The 14,588-nt window shown below is 38.6% G+C and overlaps 1 long non-coding RNA gene and 1 pseudogene across 1 annotated transcript in view; one reads left to right on the top strand and one right to left on the bottom strand.

The window, feature by feature from the left end:
• Positions 1-14,588, bottom strand: part of LOC109269467 (uncharacterized) — a 111,669-nt gene that overhangs the window by 12,254 nt on the left and 84,827 nt on the right. The window contains exon 5 of the long non-coding RNA XR_002081085.2: positions 7,570-7,658. This is a non-coding gene — a long non-coding RNA (uncharacterized LOC109269467). The remainder of the gene's footprint in view (positions 1-7,569; positions 7,659-14,588) is intronic.
• On the top strand, positions 8,546-9,241 carry LOC109269466 (protein FAM133B-like; annotated as a pseudogene).

Here is a 14,588-nt window from a genome sequence, read left to right as displayed (position 1 = left end):
AAGTTACAAACATAGAACATGACTTGATATGTTTGCAACTCAGAACTCCAGTCATGGAACCTGGTATTTCACTCACAGACCTTGACTCTACAAAAGATGGAACATTGATTCCAGACATAATACCTGGCATACCATGTATGGATCTCAATCTCCAAGCATGGAATATGACGCTCCATTGTGGAATTTCAATCTCTGTATGTAGAACCTGGCTCTAAAAGCATGCAATCTGGAGTACCGCATTTGAAATATCCATCTTTAAGCATGAATCTGAACCTATAAGCATGGTAACACACTATGATAACACACCAAGTGTGTTATCTTAATCTCCATGCATGGAATTTGGAACTATTAGCAGAGAACCTGGTTCTGTATGTGTGGAATCTCAGTCTCCACAAATAGAAACTGGATCAACAGTCACGGACACTGTCACTTCTTGTTAGGAGACAAAAAATGCATCATGGATCATGGAGTTCCATGTTCGAATTTCAATCTACTAATATGGAATTTGACCTGACATGTGAGGAGTCTTACCTCATATTTTAATCGTAGACTTCAGCTTGCCAAGTCATGGAGCCTAATTTCTTAAGCTACCTATCACATCATGTATGGAATTTTGATGTCTAGAACCCAACCCTATGAGTATGGAAACTGACACTCAATGTACGGAATTTCAATATCTAAATAGAGAAATTAGCCTTACAAGCAAAGGACATGACATCCCATGGGTGGAAAATCTGTCATCAAGTGTAGAACCTGACCCTACAAGCATGGAATATGACAGTGCATATGTGGGAACTCAATCTCTAAGAATGCACCTCAGCCTTACAAGCATCAAGTCTGATATTCCATGTGTGAAATCCCAATCCTCAAGCACGGAACACTGTCTTAATGTGAGAAATCTGGCATTCCAAATACAGAGGTTGACTTTTCAAGATATGGAACCTGATTTTCTAGGCAGCAAACTCATACTTCACCTTTGAAATCTCAATATTAAGCATAAAGCCTGACCTTACTGGAATGGAAATTGATGCTCCATCTGTGGAATCTCATTCTTGAAGCACAAAACATAGTTTTACAAGTGTGGAATGTGGTAATCCAGCCTTCATACCTGACATTTGAGTCATAGAAGTTGATACTATAAGGACCTAGGTCTCCCAGGCTTGGAATCTAGTACTTCATGTGTGAAAGCTAAGCTTCTGGTCATTGATTTAGTTCTAGGTGTGAATTATGCCTTTCCACACATAAAATTTGGTTCTCCATATAAGACTCATTCTTACTGTCTTGGCATCTAAGCTTCCTTGAGGAACTTAGCCCTCGGAGGATAAACTTTGGCCCTCTAAGTGTTGAATGTAGTTATTCAAACATTGATCCTTACACTCCAAGTAGATAATCTAACTTTACAGGCATGGGAAGTCTATCCAAATGTGAATCCTGCTTTTCCAGCCATAGAATCACTTCTTCTCAGTGTGAAATCTGGGCTTCTATTGGTGGATCAGGGCCTTCTAGCCATGGAATTAGGCCTTCTAGGCAAAGAATGGCCTCCTATCTGTTTGAGATCTCTTTTTTTTTTTTTTTTTTTTTTTTTTTTTTTTAGGCTTGGAACATAATCTCTTGGGAGTGAAACCTGAACCTAAAGAAATAGTATCTAATCCATCAAGAGTGGAATTTACTCAACTGGACCTGAAATACTGAATCTAGACTTCTTAGCATGACACAAGTTCTTTCAGTCTTGATAATTAACTCTAGACATGGAATTTGATTATCTATGTTTCAAAACAGCCATCAATGGGTAAAACCTGGATTTCTGAGTATGGAGAGATAGCTCCTCAGGTACTGAACCTAGTCCTCCCTTTACAGAACTGCCTCCAGGCACAGAACATGAAATTCCATGTGTGGAATCCTAACCTCCAAATATGGAACCCTACAGGCATAGAACTTGGCACTTCCAGAATTTCAAATTCCATGCACATTTCATGACGCTTGACCCTTGGCAAACTGTATGTGGAAGCTCAATCTCCAAGCATATAACCTGATCTTACAAATGTGGAACCTGGCACTCCCCATGATACTGGGCAGTTCAGTCTCAAAATACTCTACAAGATATGAATCCTGGCATTTACAAGCAAGGAATCTGGCACTCTATGTCCAAATCTCTTTCTATCTATCTATGTCTATGTCTTTCTTCAAACATGGAATGTGGTCTTACCAGTGTGGAAAGTGGCAACCCAGACATAGTACTTGGATTTTAGTTATATGCTATATTATGTAAATAAGCCAAAATGGCCTCTCTGCATTTGTCCCTAAACTGCTTATTCTTCACTACAGGCTAAGAACTGTCAACTCAGAAGCCCACAGACATCATACACAACTTTATATATATAAAATATATATTACATTATATATATTATATGTATATATTATATATTATTGTATATTATGTTGTATATTATATATATTACATTATATATATTATAATATATATAATTATATATATTACATTATATATATTATAGTATATATAATTATATATATATAAAGCATTATATATATTACATATAAAAATAACCCAAACAAGCAGAATTTTAGCCATTTAGAGCCTGTCTTCTTTACAGACCTTATGAAACTACACTCAGATCTGCTGGTCATTGATAAGATAGAGCCTTATGTTTATAAGATCCCAAGCTACCACTGCCCTTTGGAGCTCTGTGACCCAGAGATTCCCTGCCATGCTTTTGAGCAATATCCTCTGGACTTAAAAGCTCCCACTTTTATCTCCCTCTCTCCTAGGAATTCCTTTACCTTCATCCCTTTCTGAATAGTCACACACTCACCATAAGTCTCTGAATGGACTCATGCTATGAGGGACACTCTCCTCTCATACAACTCTGTCCAAGCACTGTACGATAAGCTTGTTGTGTGTTACTTCTCATAATCATATCTATTTCCTTGATCGGTCCCAAATCCTTTAAAAACATTTTTTTTTTTTTTAATATTTACTTGTTGTTGAGATACAGAGATAGACAGAGCATGAACAGGAGAGAGGCAGAGGGAGAGGGAGACACAGAATCCGAAGCAGGCTACAGGCTCCGAGCTGTCAGCACAGAGCCCGACGTGGGGCTTGAACCCACGAACTGTGCGATAGTGACCGGAGCCGAAGTTGGACACTTAAACAACTGAGCTACCCAAGTTCCCCAGTCCCAAATCCTTTAAGTGAAACCCATGTTCAAGTAAAACATGGATCCTGGTCTCCCAGGCCTGGAACCTGGTACTATGTGTTTGTCCTAATTCCCAAGCAAGGAAACTGGCCCTATAACCATAGAATCTGTCACTCCATACCTGGGATATCATTCACCAAGAATAGAATCTGGTTTCTTTGACATGAAAATAAGAACTCCATATATAGAATAACTGTCTCCAAAAACGGAATATCAATCTGCAAACATGGAACCTAGCTATACATGCAGGGAACCAGCACTCTATATGAAATTTGTATTTTTAGAATTGATTCAGGTCTTCTGGAAATGAATCGTGCCTTTCCAGGCATAAACTCTGATCCTCCATAGGAGAACTGGCCCTAAACACATAGAACTTGGACCCCAGGCATAAAAACATAGCCCTCTGAGGCATGCACATTACCTCTATCCCCCAGGTGTTTAATGTGTTAGTCATAGTTGTTTCTGAATTATGAGGTTTGAGTGGTTTTAATTTTGATTTGTGTATGTGTGTGTGTGTGCGTGTGTGTGTGTTTGAGTTACATGTTTTTCTGGAGTCATTATGTAATTTAAAAGGAAGTATAAATTTTCACAGGATAAAAAACGCTTTCTTTTATCAGAAAAAAAAATAATTACATAACATATATACTAGTTTATAATGCAATCCTTTAAGAAAGTCCACGATCTGTTGTGTGTAATTTTCCATTGCTATAGCTCTTATGCCATCTTCTGGTCTAAATATAATTCAACTATTTGGAAATGTCTAGCATCAGTGGTTAGTACCTTAATGTTATTTCAGAAAGTTTACTCGTCCCGCAAATACCTATTTACACATCAAGTGTAAAACTTTAAGTCAGCAACTTAAAATTTTATGACCACATAAAGAAAGTTTAATAGAGTGGGAAGAGTACATTGGGAAATCTTGTCAAAATCTAACTTCAGAGATAGGTTGAAATAAATACATTCTTGGATAAACCTCCATAAACCTAAAACACAATATAAATGTATTTCCAAATACTGATTTAGGTACACTATAGAAAAAGCATAGGATTTAGAGTAAAAAAAAAAATGGGTTTGAATACCATCTTTTCCAGTAATTTATGATATAACCTTTATAAACTCACTTAACTTCTCATTTACCTTATTTCATCCCTATTAAATGAAGATAACACTATCTGCCTTTCTCTACTACCTCTAGCTCTTCTTCCTGCTTATTCTTGAACTTCTAAATTACTACAAATTACTGTGTATTGCTATCTGCACACTAAAGGCATCAGACATCTTAATTCAGAAAAAAAAGATAAACCAGTAAATTTCCATGATAGACAAATAAAGCTATTCAGAGTTCTTTGACATTCTATGACATTCTAGTTTATACTCTAGAATTTTGAAAAATATGCTGAGCATGTGCAAAGATACAAGGGTTGAGAGGTAGTGAAATAACACCATCATAGCCAGACATATGACGGATTTTCACAGATCCAGAAAGAATAAAGCTCTGAGTGCCAAAATGGATTGAAAGAGGTGAGTGAAGACTTAAGGAAATATAATACTGAAGGTTAGGCTCACTAATCACGATCAAAGATCATTCATCTACTGATGATGACTTTCAGAGTGAAATCTTTAAGTGCAAAAGCTGGAAGCTCCCAGTAGTTCTATGCCTGGTCCAAAACCAGAAGCCTAAAATATATCTGTTCAGTAAATTCTCACTTCCTGCTCTAACTGGATCCCCACTTTCTGTTATGGACTATGGTGTCATTTACCCTCTTGCTCCCTGTATCCCCTGTTTCCTCAGGTGGGATCATAGATATCACTGCACATTTATTTTGGAATGTGTGATAACTGATTAACGTCTATCCATTAGTCCAAATCCACCATCACCACAGGTCAGGATCAGGAGAATAGGGACCCGTGTTTTGGTTCACCATTAAAATTCCAGAATGTACGGATGTTGAACATAGAATATGCGTAGCATATGCTTTTGAATCAATGATTAGATAAATGCAAACAAGAAAAAGGGTAAGAAGACAAAACACAGGAAAGAGGTAAGTGTTTCTGCATTTGGTTCATATTATGTCTTCCTGGTGGCCACAAGGCTGTAAATATCTCATTCCATTCTGCTTTTGTGGCTAAATAAGGGGATTTTTCTTTTTTTTACTTTTTAAAAGTAAAGCTATATTTTTTCTAGGGGAAATTTAAAAGTATAAGGATTACAAAAAAAATGTAATAATTACCATCCTTTAGAATGGTTCCCCATAATATCTTCACATATTTAACCCCAGTATGTTCTGTGATTGTGCCTTAAAAAAATAAGTATTATTTTAAAAGTTAAAAAAATAAGTATTATATGAGTGCAGTATTCTGTTCTTCCCTAAATATCTTAGAAAAACATAATTATTAAAGTAACGTATGCTCATTAGCTGAATTTAAGTTTTGTTTTGTTTTGCTTCTCTATGTTAGGGGATATATAAAATTTTTCTTTAAAAATTTTTCTGTTGCTATCAATGCAATCTCATTCCTTTCATTCGGAGGAATAAAGAGCATCTGTGTCTCTATTTTAAAAAAATCATGTCACCAAAGTGCGGGGATTTAAAATAAGATAATAAAATAAGGGACACTGAATAGAGAAAGGATTTAGTCCTGATTGCTTTAGACATGAAGATAAGAGAGGCAGCTATTTGGGGCTCCTGGGTGGCTTCATCGGTTAAGTGTCTGACTGCGGCTCAGGTCACAATCTCACTCGTCCATGAGTTCAAGCCCCACGTCGGGCTCTGTGCTGATAGAGAGCCTGCTTTGGATTCTGTGTCTCCTCTCTCTACCCCTCCCCCGCCTGTGCGTTTTCTCTCTCTCTCTCTCTCTCTCTCAGATATAAACATTAAAAAAAGAAAAAAAAAAAAAAAGAGAGGCCGCTATTTGAGGTATTTTATTAACTTCCTTTAGGTCAGCTTGTCCTAAACCCCCAATTCCCACAAACTCCTCTCCATACCTATCTTCTTTTTTTGTTTGTTATTATTAAAAAATATTCTTTTTAATGTTTATTTATTTATTTATTTTGAGAGAGAGAGACAGAGAGAGAGAGCGAGAGAGCGAGCACATGAGTGGTAGGGCAGAGGGAGACAGAATCCAAAGCAGGCTCCAGGCTCTGAGCTGTCAGCACAAAGCCCAACACAGGGCTCGAACCCCTGAAATGTGAGATCATGACCTGAGCTGAAGTAGGATGCTTAACCAACTGAGCCACCCAGGCGCAGCCTTAATACCTGTCTTCTAACCAATCATCACACCCATGCTGATTTATTTCTCCCCTCTGACGTTGTCCGTGGCACCAGAGCAACCAAAAGCAGTCCCTGGTCGGCGATGAAGGCCTAGCACAGCAGTTCCTTCATGAGGAAGCGGCATAGACATGCATCTGAATGGCAGTTTAGGACTGAACACGCTAGACCGAACAGCGCCCTCCACTGTAATCGAGTGTACTGCCCTGTACATAATTAAGCCCACCGAGATCCACATTGCTTTTGACTGGACCCCACTCCAGATTCTGCAGGACTGGCCCAGGCTACTGGGTCCGAGGACTGAGCCTTTCTCTCTCTCTCAGAGCAATGAAAATTCCAGAGCAGGATCTGCAACCAGCAGTGGCAGACCCCAGTCTGAGGGCTTGCCCTGATGTAATAAGGTCCTTTTGCATTTGGGAAACAAACACGGAAAAGGAAGCTGTCATCACTGCTTTAAGGGTGATGTCAACAACTCGCATTATCCAGAAGTGGGGTAAAATCATAAACCACACAGTAAAATTGTGGTTAGAATTTTCTTGCCCCTCCCCCCCTCCCCCTCCCCTCCCCCCCCCCCCCCCCCCCCCCCCCCAGCACAGAACTCGTAGGCGGGTTAAGCAGGCTCAGGCATGCCTGGAGACTCTGGACACTTTCCCACCCACTCTCTACCCTCTCCCACAGAAGCTAGATTGTGCCCTACGGTTCAGCGAGTTGCTGGCTGAGCTTCTGTTCTAACCCGAGGGACCTCCCTGAAACCTCTTTATCTCTGTGAGACATGCTATGGCCCACAGGTCCCACTGTCATGCCCCACTGATTAAATCAGTTTGTCTGACTATTGGAAAATAGCACTGGGCAGAGTTGGATCTCTCCTTTCCTCCCCTCTCCCAGAGGGGCCGTGCAATTGCTTTTCTTGCCCGTTATGCTTGAATTCTGTCTCCCAGCTCCCAATGTTCTCAAATAGAGGCTTGGCCAAAGGACCAGTCCTCAGAGGCCAGTCTGTCCCAGTCTGACCCTGCCGTCTTCAGCTTCTTCTCCATGGATCCTGCACGTGGAGTTTTTTCTACCACTTAACAGAACTTAAAGTGACTTACTGAATAGTCTCCCTCCAAAAACAGCAGTCACATTATAATGAAAGGATCTCCAAAGGACAGGATGATACATCCACCAGTAAAAATGTAACCTAAAGAGGAAACAACAGAAAAAAAAATTAAAAGCAAGAAAGCAGAGACACAGTGACAAGTGCTTCGGCAGTCCAGAGAAAGTTGAAACGTCACCTTGTGTTGGGAGAAGCCAGGATTCAAACAGAATCAAGCATATAACTGCAGAAAAGCTTGAGAACTTAAGCCACTGGTAACTCTGAAAAGTAGGGTGATGCAGATCCAGCTGAGACTGAAGAAATACTTGAAGTGTGATTAAGAACTCCCTGGGTTCCCAGATCTCCCTCCCCTCCCCTCCCCTGTGCCACAGGGTGACTGCAGGGTAATGACATCACCTTCCTCCAGCTTAGGACAAGCTGGGAGCTTTATTCTTTGTGAAGAGGTTGAACCAGATAGATTCTGGACTCATGGACACAAGAAGACATAGATGTGGGTGCTGCTGTATTATATACTAGAAGAATAAGTGAAAGGCTCTGTTCTGAATTATAAAACTCCTCTCTCCTTTTCCTTATTTGAGTCCTAGAATGCTACACTTTAAGCTTATATCTGCTAAACAGGAGAATGGAGGGTTTTTCCTTCGGGCCAAAGTCCTACAGATGATGAAGTTCTGCCCACTGAAATAATGTAGCCAGGTTACCTTTCAGAGAAGCCTACTAGATAATAAGCACCCATGCAACTATTCCAATCACATATAAATATGATCAGTAGTCAAGGGTCAGCAGATATTAGAGGAAAGCCACAAGCATGAAATGCCAAAGCAAACATGAAAAAAAAAAAAAAAAAAAAAAAAGGAAAAAGAAAAAATTAGGAAAGAGACCAAAAACATCTAAAACAAAACAAAACAACCCATAAAGATCTCTGGTCTGATCTCTCTTGGTGTCTGACCGTGCCCTCAGTCCTGCACCTGGGGAAATGGGACAATCGGGTGGCCTATATGCACCCAATGGCAATGCCCAGATCCAGGAGTCTGAACCAGTCTTCAGGGTCAACGATTCAAGATGGCCTGAATTCACCAAGGCCTCCCTGGGAAGAAGGGAAAGAACAACCAGGAAAGAAAAAGAAAGGCTCCAAGGCATTGGCTGAATGTGAAGAAAAAAATGAATGAGAACTGGAAGAAAGAAATAGAAAAACACAGAGAGAAATTGTCAGGGGGACAAAGGGCTCATCCAAAAAAAAAAAAAAAGACAAAGAAGAAATCCGGTAGGTATTCATCTTCTTCTTCATTAAGCTCTGACTCTCCTAGCAGATCTTCAGATTCTGAAGATGAGGATAAAAAATAAGGGAAAAAGAGAACCATTCACATAAATCTTCTGAGAACTCCATGTCAGCAACTGAAGCAGACAGTAAGCATAGTTTAAAAAACAAGTCTAAGGACACAGCTGAGAAAGAAAAGGACATGAGAGGACTCATGGAAAAAAGAAAGATGTATCCGGAAGATAAACCTTTATCATCAGAGTCCTTATCAGAGTGAGATTAGGTTGAGGAGGGTACAAGCAAAAAAGAAGAAAAGCAGTGAAGGAGAAAAAGTAACAAGAAACAAAAAAGAAGCATAAGAAACCATAAGAAGAGGAAAAAGAAAGCTACTAGTTCAAGTCTTGACTCATAGGAACATTAAGAAAAATCAAGATTCCCTTGTAAAGAAACTGCGATGTCTAAGGAAATTTCAACTGTGAACATTATGACATAATTACTAAAATGCACGAATTTTCTTGTTTTTGGAATTATTCCTGGACTATTCAGTAGCCATTCAGATGCTACTGTGTGAAAGGGCCATATTGTTGCCTGCTGCTTGAATATCTTTTTTTTTTTTTTTTCCTCTCTTCTAATGCTTCACCATTCTGGCAGATGATACACAGCAAGTGTGTTAGTGGTTAAGATATTTGGGAATAAAGTTGATACTGTTGACTAGTAGTATCTAGTGATAAATCCACAGAAATAGAATCTGGATACATCATTATGATATAATTAGAAATGACCAGATGACTCCAGTTAACATTTTTGAAACAGGGAATAGATTGATATTTCAAAATCCTTACTCTGTAGATGAGTATATTTTAGTTTCCCCCCTCCTTATATACTTTTATTTACCTGGGGAAGGATGTTTTAGGGTGGAGGGGGCTGCTTTGCTTTCTCGTTAGCTAGCAGAACGGCATGCCTTGAAGCATGGGGGGGTCAGAGCCCGGTGCAGCAGTCTTGCCCTTTGACATCCTGGGCTCTGTTATTTGCTGCTTTAAGTGAACCAGAGAAACAGCCCTTTGCAGCCCGACAGAGCCTCCAAAGTTCTGGAATTTACCTCTCCTTCAACCACACTGAATTTTTTTTAGCATTAGAACGTGTTATAACATCTGAACTAATTTTGCCTACCCTTTGGCTTTGGAGAGAAATCATTTCAAATAGACCCTAGTACTTTTTGAATTTGTTAGCTAAAGATTCTAAAATGCATGTTTTGTACTAATTAAGTTTTAGCCAGTCGGCAAAATTTTATGTAACCAATGACAGTTCTTTTATTTTTGTATGAATTTTGTTTAGGCTGCAATGTTTGGCTTTTGTTAACTCTGTGTTCTTGCTATCTTAAATTCTTTACTATGTTTAACAGCATACTTGCCAAGATACTTTTTCTTTTTAAACAGCTTTATAGTGAAGCTGAGACTTAACCATAAAAAAGTTGAGTGGCAGGCCTGGTATGCTATGTCTTGTTACATAAAGCTATTGCCAGAATGTTTGTCAACACAATATTAAAAAAACTTGTCTCTGTATATTCCAACAAATTATGATAAATTAAGTGAAAATTACATTTTTGTTCTTCTTGTGTCATATTTTACTAAGGCTTTGTGCCTCATATCTACTGCTGAATTATTTACTGGTAACGTTAAAAGGAATTGATCAACCATTTCACTTTACATTTTTAAATAATCAGGTAACATGAAATACAATTTGATGTACAATTTTGCTTATTATACAGAGTGTGCTAATTATAGTGGTATATGCACAAAACATTTTGGCATAAGAGGCTGAATAAATGCTATTTTAGTTAAAAAAATAAAAAATAAAAATAAAAAACCATAGAAAACCCACCCCTATAACTTGTATCTTTAGAGAGAAGGTATTGAATTTTTTTTTAATTTTTTTAACGTTTATTTATTTTTTTGAGACAGAGAGAGACAGAGCATGAATGGGGGAGGGTCAGAGAGAAGGAGACACAGAATCTGAAACAGGCTCCAGGCTCTGAGCTGTCAGCCCAGAGCCCGACGCGGGGCTCGAACCCATGGACCGCGAGATCATGACCTGAGCCGAAGTCGGCCGCCCAACCGACTGAGCCACCCAGGCGCCCCAAGGTATTGAATTTTTAAAACAGTATGCAATAAAAAAGGAGTATTACTTTACAAACAATAAGGAGATGCTAGAGTTTAAAAATATGATACACAAAGGGAATGCCTGGTAAAGATATTGATGATAACGTAGACAAAGTGTCTAAAAACTAGTACTAAAAGAAATGGATTATAGAAGAAAAAAGTGAAAAAAAAAGATTAGTTCGAGAGAGTCAACATTCAAACTATAAGAATTTCAGAAAAATAGAATGGAGAAAATAGAAAGAAGAAAATCATTTTAAGAAAACTGCTCACAAATGAAGGACACAAGCATTCAGATTTGAAAGGGCCCAATGATGCCCAGTACAGAGAGTGAAGGAGGCCCAGATCAAGGTCTGATGTATATAAAATAATGAGAGTAAAGAGACCAGTAGGGAAAAGAGAAGATCCTAAAAGCTTACAGAGTTTAAACGTAAAAAAAACAAAAAAACAAACAAACAAAAAAAGAATCAAAATGGTATCAGACTTCTAAGGAGGAACACTGCAAGCCGGAAGGCATTATGGAAATGTATCCAATATTGTGAGGAAAAAGAATTTGCAGCTTAGAATTGTATACTTAATTATTAAACAGGTTGCAGGTAGAATAAAAACAAATTTTAGGTGTCTGGGTTGGTTAATTTTATATGTCAGCTTGGTTGGTCCACAGTGCCCAGATATATGGTCAAACATTATTCTGGGTGTTTCTGTGAGGAGAGTTTAAAAGTTAAATCAATGCACTCTCAGTAAATCAGGTAGCCTTGGATCATTCAGGTGGGCCTCATCCAATTAGTTGATGATCTGAATAGAACAAAAGACTGACCTCCCCTGAGCAAAAGGGAATTCCCAGCAAATGGCTGGCTTTTAGACTGGAACTACAACCTTGGCTCCTTCCTGGGTCTTCAGCCTGACAAAGCTTGTACTTGAACTGCAGCATTAACTCTTCTCTGAGTCTCTAGCCCGCCTTGGAACTTGGACTTACTAGTCTCCATCATCAGGTGAGCCAGTTTCTTAAAACAAATCTCTTTATACACACACACACACACACACACACACACACACTTCCTATTGGTTCTGTTTCTCTGGAGAATCCTAATAAACAATTTCTCAAAATTTTCACTTTCCATGTGCCCTTTCTTGGGAAGCCCCGGAAGAATGCATTGTACCCTATCATGAGAGTGAGTAAACATAGAAAAAGACACTGCATCCAGGACATAAGGTGCTCAACAGAGGTGAGCACATAAGGGAATTCCCAGGTTAAAGGGGAAGGAAGTGTCTATGATGAGACAGCTGTACCACAAGCCAGAAAACAACTAGTTCGTCAGGAGCAGAGGGGAGGGCTCCAGAGAGGATGTCTAAGACAGAGAGAGAGCAAGAGAGACAGGGAAGAAGGAGAAAGAAACTCATAGACAATGGGAGATCTGACTGTTTTGAGAGGTGGAGAGTTTAGGGAAAAATTAGTGATAGATAAATAGAAAGTAAACAACTGACAAGAAGAATAATGGCCTCTGGAGAACATGAAAAGCAATGTAAGCAAGGATAAGTAATTGTACTATAAGACATAGTCAGGTCAGCGGTTATACAGTAAACATCAAATTGTAATTCACTGGCAGAAGCTGAATGAAGGACTAGGTGAATTAATATTTACCCATGTGCCATCATATAAAAGAGTAATGAGGCTCTTCCTGCAAAGAAAACATACACAAAAAATATACATATGTTTTTATTAATATAAAAAACACGTGAAGGTACAGAGTACTGCATGAAGTATGCTACTGTTGGGTAACAAAAGAAAATATTTAAGTTTATATATCTACTGGAACATGAGCAAAATAGCTCTGTGAGGACACACAAGCAAAAGATAACATCTGAAGACAGGATGTGGTATCTGGGACACAGGACGAAGGGAGGTCTTTTCAATGTTTGTAACTGTTGAATACTGAACTATGTGATTATACTTTCAGAAAATAAAAGTACTTAAAAAATTCAGAATTTCTTAGCTTCAGAAATACAGATATGTATAATGTATGAATATAAATATATAAGTCTAGAAACATATATTCCACCATTAGATGACTGGGGATATACAAAATTAATTCTGTCTTGCACTTAAAAACATAATCCTGAAAACCCCCAACTCTTTCAACCAAGATGTCCCCTGTTCTTTTCTGGATGTTTATATGCACTGCTGAAGAGATTGTTTCCACGCCTATATGATTCTATCACCCAAAGAAATATTAGAGACACCAAATTACCCAATCTACAGCATTAGTTTCTGAGAAACTAAGAGTTAAAAATACCTATTTTCGACGATAAATATAAATCAATTTAATAATCTAATGAAAGAATTTTTAGCATTCCCTCTACTTGCATTCAAGTATATCTTTGTTATACCAGATTACTAATTATTTTTTTCCACTTGTATGTACTACGTTGACAACTTGAAGGCCTCTGCGGATTGAGATGCTCAAAGATGTCACCCAGAATGATGATCTTAGTTTCCTTCCACTTAAGTTCGACCTTTTCCTAACCCTCTTAACTCTTTGATTTCAATTCCAATTAAAGGGAACCCCTGCATATTTCAAAGGGAAGTGAGTGGCTGGGCCTTCTGTACCTACCGAATCAGTCTTACTTTATAGAGACAAGTCGAGAAGTTGGGCAAAAGTGGGAGCCATGCACACAAGTACTTTCCAGGGACCAACGCTAAGGTGGCTGAACAACACAACCATCTGCTCCATGAACTGGAGTACCACTGTGGTATTTGAAGAGATCCCAGTGCAAAGATCAAGGACAGTAGTAGGTCATGGGGAGGGCCCATTTTGGCAGACGATCTGAAGGGCTCCATAGAAAAAAGCAGATAAAGAAGAAATGAAACTACAGAGGCTCATCTTCACCTAATTCTTTGATGTGTTTGTCCCTTATAATAAGGTTAAGGTCTTTATATTTCATGTTTATTTCTTTCATGAAAAAAAAATCAAAGAACAAAGAGGCACAGCAATATTTATGTGAACGGGATGACGACTTACAAAACGGACGTGACGGTTTTGTGATGGCTACACTAATTTTCTGACACTTTTAGGGTAGTAACATAGTTTTCTTGATGAAATGAATATCCTAATAATATTTTTTAAGTAAATAACTGTTGTGGGGAATAACCTTAATACTTTAACACTTGATATATCAGTGAATATGAACAGCAAAGTATTGCCAGAAACAGATGCTCAGAACAGTTAAATGTGCTTACGGTGTCTTTTAATATCAAAGCTGTAAAGGAGATATGTAAGCGTCCAGAAGCCGTTAAAGTATGCTGAGTCATTAAAGATTATTAGAGCCAGTATCTTTTCCCTACCTCTTACCTAAATTTTTTGAACGTCTAAGCTTCTATCCAATAAGATGTTGCTTTAGACTAGTACATTTTCTGTCCTAGATGGAGCAGAGCATAGGGGTTATTTAACAATGCAGGTTCAGGAGAAAGCCGCCCCAGGTCCTGATTCTAGCGTCACCACTTACTAGCTCTGTGACCTTGGGAAATATTCTCCTTCAGTCTCTCAGGGGCTGTTTCCTCATCTGTGAAGTAGGGATGAAAACAGTAACTACCTAATAGATTTA

This window comes from Panthera pardus, unplaced genomic scaffold, assembly GCF_024362965.1.
Source record: "Panthera pardus isolate Hobbes unplaced genomic scaffold, ASM2436296v1 HiC_scaffold_7, whole genome shotgun sequence".
In the NCBI taxonomy this organism is placed as follows: Eukaryota; Metazoa; Chordata; class Mammalia; order Carnivora; family Felidae; genus Panthera; species Panthera pardus.
Note: the sequence above shows the minus strand (reverse complement) of the source record. Positions and strands in the feature narration are given on the sequence as shown.